The following is an 8,234-nucleotide window of genomic DNA, read 5'->3' as shown; positions in this document are numbered from 1 at the left end:
TGTTGTTCTTGTAGTGACCTTCGCAGTGAGTAAGAAGCGGAAGAGAGCTACTGCGTCTGTATGCTGAAACAGGAAGCCGTCAGCCCTCGTTGACCTTGACTCACAGCTTACCCACCGGCTCTGGAGTAGCTTGTTTATTCTTCAAAACTTAATGAGCTGTTGCTCCATCTTGCAGGTGAGAAAACCAATGTGCAAGGGTGGTTTATTAACTTCCGCGAGACGCTGTAACTCGTGTGTAGGAGCAGGGATCTCCTTTGCCTCCACTGCAGTCCTCGTGACCGCAGTCCTCGTGTCTTCCTTAGCTCTTAACATGATGGGAAAGAAAGGCTCTGCCGAGGCAGCGCCCACAGGCCTGCGTTCGTCTTCACAGCGTAGATGGGACCATTGGCAGTGCCACTCGACCGGCTTCTGTGCTTGTTGCTGAGCCAGGGTTACCAGACGTAGGCCATGTTGACTGAGCATTTACTCTGGCTTGATTTTGTTTTCAGGCACACTTTAGATGGCCTTCCACTGCATGGAAATGAAGACTGAGAGGAAATCATCTGCAGAGCTCACACAGATAGAGGCAGAGCCACAGTGTTTGAGCCATCAGTTTGATGCTTTGTGACTCCATGGGATTTTTAAAACTTTTATTATAACATTTACTTATTTCATGTGTGCACACGTGTGTGTCTGTGTGTGGTATGTGTACTCATTAGTGTTAGTGTATGTGCATGTGTGGAGTCCAGAAGACAAACTATGGAAGTCACTTCTCTCTTTCTGCCATATGGGTTCCAGGGATTGGACCCAGGTCATCCGTCCTGGCAACAAGCTCGTTTACCACTGAGCCATCTCGCTGACCCCATAGATCCCTCTCTTACGAACATCACTGTATTAGTTATTTTTTTTCGTATTGCTGTGACTAAATACTTGCTAGAACAACTTAAGGGGAAATGGGTTTATTTTGACTCCTAGTTGAAGGTTCAATTCACCACCGAGGGGAAGGCAAGATGACAGGACTGTCAAGTGAATGGTTACCGCTCATCTGCAGTCAGGGAGCAGAGAGTGATCCATGCTGGTCCTTCACATTCTCTTTTTATTCCATCTGAGATTGAAGCCTACAGAACGGTGCCACCTACAAAAGAGGATCGCTCCCAGCTCAGTCAACCACCTCAGAAATGCTGCTTGGTGATTCTAAGTCCTATCAAATAGACAATCAAGATTAATAATCACTAGGTCAGCCTGACACCCCCAAACACCACATTTTAGTCATTACAGTCTATGCCTGACACTGTAAACTCAAAGTCCATTGGGTCCAACTGCAAAGTCCCCATAGTCTTAATAGTTTCGACACTTCAAAAGTCCAGAGTCTTCCCAGATTCAAGGCAGTATCTTAAATGTGAGCCCCCTAAAATAAAAATCAAGTTAAATACCTTCAATATACCATAGCACAAAGTAAATAGTCACATTCCAAAGGGAAAAGTTGGGATACAGCAAGGAAAAAAAATCAGACAAAACCCTGCGGTGGAAACCCCAAAGCCCACAGCTCCATGTCTGACATTTAGAGCTTGTAAGGCAACATCTGACTGTGATGGCTTTGAGCAGCCAACCCCTCCAGCTATGCTGCCTACTGCCTGAGTGATCTCTCTCTCACGGTGATGCTATGGTGTCTGCAGCTTTCCTTAGATGCCCCATGGTGTTAGCAGCTCCAGCTTTCTTAGGTCTTGATTGTAATTTTGGCTTTATTTTCTCAGTTTTATGCAATGGCTGTTCAGGACTTCTTTTCGGGGAACCTGTTACATGTTGACTGGGCTCAACAGCTTTCTAGAACCTTGGTGCAAACCTCCATGAGCACCCCCTCATCATACACACACACACACACACACACACATTTTGGATGCCTGAAAAAACAACTGTTAAGTGAATAGTGGTGCCAGACTCTGCTGTCAGCACAACAGGGTCGTCTACTCCCATTCTGTTGTAGCAGTGAATTTAAGTATGTTGGTTTTTCTCTATCTTTTCTATTGTACCAGTGCAGAGAGCATTTATGTAGTTATGCTAACATCTTTAACAGTCCTGCTTTCTCACCTGCCTTTGTCTTCCTCTTTAAAATTGTGTTTCTTCTGTCACCAAATGGCATATTTTCATCTTTCTCCTATGTCTTTTGCGCTCACTACAGACTTGGACCGAGAGTAGTGAGCAGTAACCATACTACAACTTGAATGCTATTCTGTTGACATTTCCTGCAACAAAGTAGCCCTTTACTCCGGCCTTCAGCCTCTTGCCAGTACTAGACTTGAGTAGCAGCTGGTTCTTTGTCAGAATACTATACAAATGGCCAGTTCCTCAAGATTACTCAATCCCTTGTGAAATCTCATGAATAGAAGCCCACCCTCCACGTTTCTCTCACCATTCCAGTCTTCCAGAGTTCCACTCAGATGCCAGAAGTTTTCCTTTGTCTTAAAAAGAGGATAGTGCTGGCTTTGGCAGCACATATACTAATTGGGTTGATGCAGAGATTAGCACTGTCCCTGTGCAAGGGTGACACCCAAAGTCACGAAGCAGTCCTTTTGTAAAAAGGGGCGGTCACTTCTGTCATGTTTCTCAAGTGTGGTGACTGAAAGGTGGGTCATCTGGATGTGGCCATCTTGCTCCATGAGGGAACCACCCAAGTTGGGAAACAGCAATAGGCTGAGTGTGAAGACAGAAAAGTGATGTCTTTAGTCGTTGTCGTTTTCATTATTATTGTTGTTTTGGTTTATTTATTCATTCATTTGTTTGTTTTTGAGATACATTCTATGTAGTTCTGGCTGGCCTGGAAATTTCTATGTAAGCCAGCTTGGCCCTGAACTCACAGAGGTCCACTTGCCTCAGACTCCCAAGTGCTGGGATTAATGGCGTGCCACACAGTGCCCAACTTGATGGTGATGATTTTGTAACAACACATTACCTATTCTGAAGGCTCTTGGCTTATGGGTTCTTGTCGCAAGAAAAATGGCATCTTTTCCTCTTGTGTCAGTCATTTTTGTTTGGCCTACATGCCACACAGACAGCTGCAGCATAACTGATCCAATTGGTACTGTCAGTATGCCATCATGTCATTAATACCTGTTGACTGTTCCCTCTTGCCTGCCATTGATGAGCTTGTTTGTGCATTCTCTAATTCAGTCCTCACTACACCCTATAAGCGAGGTACTTTTTCTTTTATCAGTTCTGTTTTAGACACAATGGAATTACGGCTCAATGGGGGTTAGTCTGTCGAAGGACTCACACAGGAATGTCACTGAGCAGTGTCTGAAGTCCCAGGCATGTAACTTCATGTTTTATTAATTCTTGCAATACTACAAAAGCCTTATCTTTGTTCTATTGACGAGGAATTTGCAGTTTAAAGAGAGTAAGTTCTGTCCAGCAATTGGTCAATGGAAGACACAAAGCAAGGTCCTGTGGGTCTAGGCTCTTCCAGACTGACGCACCCACCTGCTTGCTCTCAGCCTCTTCTTCAGCTCTTCCTTCTCTATCCCTTATCTGTTCTGTCCCTCTTCTCGGGCTTCATTCTCTTCTCAGTGACCACTGTTCTTCATCTCCCTGCTTATAAGTTACATTACTTCATCACAGTAGCACTTAGAAATAGTGAATTGTGCTAGATAGTTCTGTGTCTCAATGTGCTACAAGCTAGAGTCATCAGAGAGGAAGAAGCCTCAATTGAAAAAATGCCTCTATAAGCTCAGGCTACAGGCAAATCTGTAGAACATTTTCTTAATGATCAATGGGAGAGGACTCAAACCGTTGTGGGTGGGGCCACCCTTGCAGTAATGGACCTGGGTTACATAAGAGGGTAGCCTGAGCAAACCATGAGGAGCAGCCCAGTAAGCAGCATCCTTCCATGGCTTCTACTTCAAGATTCCTGCCCTGTTTGAGTTCCTGTCCTGGATCCCTTCAAGGATGAACACTAATATAGAAGTGTAAGCTGAATAAACTCTTCTCCTCCCCAAATTGTTTTGGTCATGGTGTTTTTTCACAAGAATAGTAACCCTAACTAAGACAGGTATCCTGCCTTAGCCTCTGCCTCTTGGCAGTGCTAAACCTCTGACGAAAAGATGCAGGCCTGATATCCATGGCAACCACCAAACAGGGAAAATCACACAGCTCGTTTCCAGCTTGTTTCAGGCTACTTTGCCAGGGCATGGAGAAGAATCCTTTCCTGTACTGGACTCATGGGCCGATCTAGCTCAAACTCTGCTCCTGTGTATAAATCAGATTGGGTGGGGGAGGGAGGAGGAGGAGGAGAAGGAGACAGAGAAGAGTTGGGGGAAGCCTCTACCATATTTAGGCCCAGACAGAATTGAATACTGACAATATTTGTTTTGTTAGGTTTTTACATTTTATTTTATGTGTTTGGGTGTTTTGTCTGCATGCATATCTGTGTACAACGCAAGTGCCTGGTGCCCACCGGAGTTCAGGAGAGATTGTTGAATTCCCTGTAATTGGAGTTACAGATAGCTGTGAGTCACCATACGTGTGCTGGGAATTGAATGTTGGCGGTCTAGAAACAGTTCTTAACAGCTGAGCCATCTTTCCAGACCCAGAATATTGTTTACAAATCAGAACAGTACAGGGAAAGGAAGATAGAAAGACAGCGTTGCTAACTTCATTGATAGGGAACAGGTCTAGTTCAGGGGTTTCTAGCCTTCCCAATGCTATGACCCTTCAATAAAGGCCTTCATGATAGGGTGACTCCAACTATAAAATGATTCTTGTTGCTATTTCACAAGTTTAAATTTGCTACTGTTATGAATCATAATGTGAACATCTGTTTTCTGATGGTCTTAGGTGACCCCTGTGAAAGGGTCCCTCAACCCCCAAAGGGGTCGAGACCCATGGGTTGAGAAGCACACTGCTCCAGTGTTTAACATTCCTTGATGCTTGCTAGGTATGCTGTGTTCAAAGCCTCACCCCTCCCTCTTGCATTATGATTCTCCTTTCCTTTTTTCATGGAGATCTGAGTTGCTGCCCTTCTTTTCTAGGGTTCAGGCTAAATCCTGCACAATCCTTGATACACAGTACAAGTCCTGTTTATTTTGAAGCCTTTTGAAATCCACTGGCTCAGATAAGGCCCTTTCCCCTAAAGGTAGTTGGCCATTTAAGAGCTATGATGTCTCAGTGCCAACGGGCATAATTCTCTAAGTTGTGTCTACCCCTCCCCCAATCCCGTTAGGTTTATGGTCCATTGACAGGGCTGTTTTTTGTAGTCATTGGTTCTTGAGGTATCTTGCTTGTATTTCACTCCTGAGACAATGGTTTAGCCATGGTGGAGGACAGCTAAGGTTTTATCTGCTCTCCATCCTTTCTTGCCCTGGAGACATCTCTCCAAATCTTCCTTTCAGTAGCTGGAGAAGGGCTCCTGACTAAACCTGGCCAATTACTGTATTTCATCTTTCAAGTCATGTGATCCACTGAAAAAGAATTTATTGTTAGAGTATAGCATAAGCAAGTACCAGAATGAATCACAGTGAGACTGACTGATAGGGGCTTCAAAAGAAGAAAGGAGAAAACCCAAATGGGAAGGAAAGGAAAGGAAGAAAGGTAAATTTCTGTTTGCAAAAGCCATAGTCTTATCTCTAGGAAACGCTAAATACATCACCAAAACAAAGACTTAAACTCGGTAAAACTCAGTAAGACTTAGATAAGATACATAATTAAAACACAAGAGTCTGTATGTTGCCCGGCAGTAGTGGTGCACACCTTTGAATCCCAGCACTTGGGAGTTAGAGGCCAACCTGGTCTACATAGTGAGTTCCTGGACAGCCAGAGCTACCTAGTGAGGCCCTGTCTTGGGGAAGAAACAAATAAACAAACAAAAGTCTATGAACTAACACAGAATTCTTCACAAAAGCAACAAATGAAATAAAAAAAAACCCCAGTGCTATTTTAGTACCACTGGAAAAAGAAACAAACAAAACAACAACAAAACCCTTAGGATTGAATACAAACAAGGATAAAAACAATATGTAAACCCAGATGATAAAACTTTGGTGAGATGTTGAAACTCAAGGCGTGAATAAATGGACTGATACAGTACATTTGTGGGTCGAAACAGTTAATATTATGTACATGCTCACACAACTCAAAGCAACCCAGAAAACTAATGCAATCCCTACAACATTTTAGTGACATTTTCCACAGAAATAGGAAACAATTCTATTCATATAGACCCCCAAAGACCCTGAATATCCAAGACAACATAAGCAAAAAGAAGAAAGTGCCACACTGCCTAATTTAAAGCTCCTACAAAGCACCAGCAATCAGAGCAGCCTGGGGCCAGCATAAAATCAGACGTATACAATAATGGAGCAGAATAGAGAGCTGGGAAATAAATGTGTGAATTTACTGTCAGATGACCTTAAATGAAAACGTCAACCGTGTCAGAGGCACACAGGAAAGAAGGGATGGTCACTGGGAGGCTGGAGAGCTGGCTTAGCAGTTAAGAACATGCATTTCGCTGGGCGGTGGTGGGGCACGCCTTTAATCCCAGCACTTGGGAGGCAGAGGCAGGCGAATTTCTGAGTTCGAGAGTTCGAGGCTAGCCTGGTCTACAGAGTGAGTTCCAGGACAGCCAGGGCTACACAGAGAAACCCTGTCTTGAAAAACCAAACGAAACCCCCCCCCCCCCCCAAAAAAAAGAACATGCTTGCAGAAGACATGGTGAGTTCAGTTCCCAGCAGTCACGTTGGGTGGTTCACCGGATTCTGTAACTTTAATTCCAGAGCTATCAGGTACCTGTGGCCTCCTGTACAAGCACTGCACCCATGTGCACATAACCTCGAACAGACACAGTCGAACACAGTATTAGATTAAAAAGTGGAAATGGCAGTCTCCTTATAAATGACATTGGGAAGGTAAGCTATTTACAGGCATAAGAGTGAAACTAGATATCCATCTCATGTGCACCAGTCAACTCAAATGGATTAAGTGTGTCTCTAAAACGTGAGGCCTGAAATTGTAAAACTCTGAAAATACAGAGGAAGTTTTCTTGGCAATAATTGGCCTGGACAGTGTTTTATCAGCAAGATTTAAAAGCAAGGACAGAAAGAATAGAAGTAGGCAAGTGGGACTATATTTAACTTAAAATCCAAAGTCATTACAACCTGGGGTAGTAGTGCACACCTGTAAAGGTCATGAGTTCAAGGCTAGCCTGGGTTACATAGCAAGAATCTGTCTTAACAAAAATTTTTAAAAATCACAAAATGATAAGTATGTGAGGTGATGAGTTGGTTAGCCTGATCTAATGACTTTACAGTATACACATACATCAAAACACCGTGTGCTATACTGTATACGGTTTTACTTGTCAATTATAGTATAATAAAGATATAGGAGGCAAAAGGAGAGATATTTTCTTGGGAGACAGGAGTCCACTAGTGTTCTCAGAACAGAGCCAATATAGGGGAAATTTGATGAATATTTAGCAAGAGAGAAATAGATTAAGCCCTAACGTCATTTGATCTAAATCATGGATCCAAATAGTCACCCTTGAAACTTTCATTTCTTGTAGTCAATATATTTCTTTTTGCTTCTTTGCTTATAGTGGGGTTTTATCTATTAGAAACCAAAGCCTTGACAAGTGAAGTGTCCCAGTCACTGTATTATTAAACCCGGGCTACAAGCTCATGCCTACTGGGAAGAAGACATTTGTTACCAATAGCAATGTTTCAGCTCCTCACGCCTCCCTTAGGTACAGGAGAGCAAAGCGAAACCCAGCCTGTGACCTCAGCAGCTTAGGCTCTGCTTGGGACCAACCATTTCTGGTCACTTTTGATTGGACTGAGGGAATTCAGGGCCAGTGACAGTGCAGAGGACTGTTACAGGGTTACATGTTTTCAGGAAAAATAAATTTTATGAAGACTTTCTAATTGTGTGGTTGTGCCATGGGCTTTTGAATAGACACATGACTCTAGACTAGAGGCATAGGAAGCCCCATAAATTAGGAGAAGTGAGAGGAAGGCAAGGAAGGGCTCATTAAAGAATGAAGCAATTGTCAGCCAAAAGATGTAGCAATTTAGCAATTTTGAAAAGTGGAAATGGTACTTCTAGATATTCAGCTGATGCTGCTTCTCCTCCTCCTCTTCCTCTCCTACCCCTCCTTTCCTACCCCCTCCAATCCTACCCCCTCCTTTCCTACCCCTCCTCTCCTACTCCCTCCTCTCCTACCCCCTCCTCTCCTACCCACTCCTTTCCTACCCCCTCCTCTCCTACCC

The 8,234-nt window shown here is 43.6% G+C and overlaps 1 pseudogene; it reads left to right on the top strand.

The window, feature by feature from the left end:
• Window positions 1-2,455: 2,455 nt before the first annotated feature.
• Window positions 2,456-2,555, top strand: LOC114629230 (annotated as a pseudogene).
• Window positions 2,556-8,234: the final 5,679 nt, after the last annotated feature.

Source organism: Grammomys surdaster, unplaced genomic scaffold (assembly GCF_004785775.1).
Source record: "Grammomys surdaster isolate TR1022 unplaced genomic scaffold, NIH_TR_1.0 278, whole genome shotgun sequence".
In the NCBI taxonomy this organism is placed as follows: Eukaryota; Metazoa; Chordata; class Mammalia; order Rodentia; family Muridae; genus Grammomys; species Grammomys surdaster.
The sequence above is the reverse complement of the archived record's forward strand: the minus strand, read 5'-3'. Positions and strand labels throughout refer to the sequence as shown.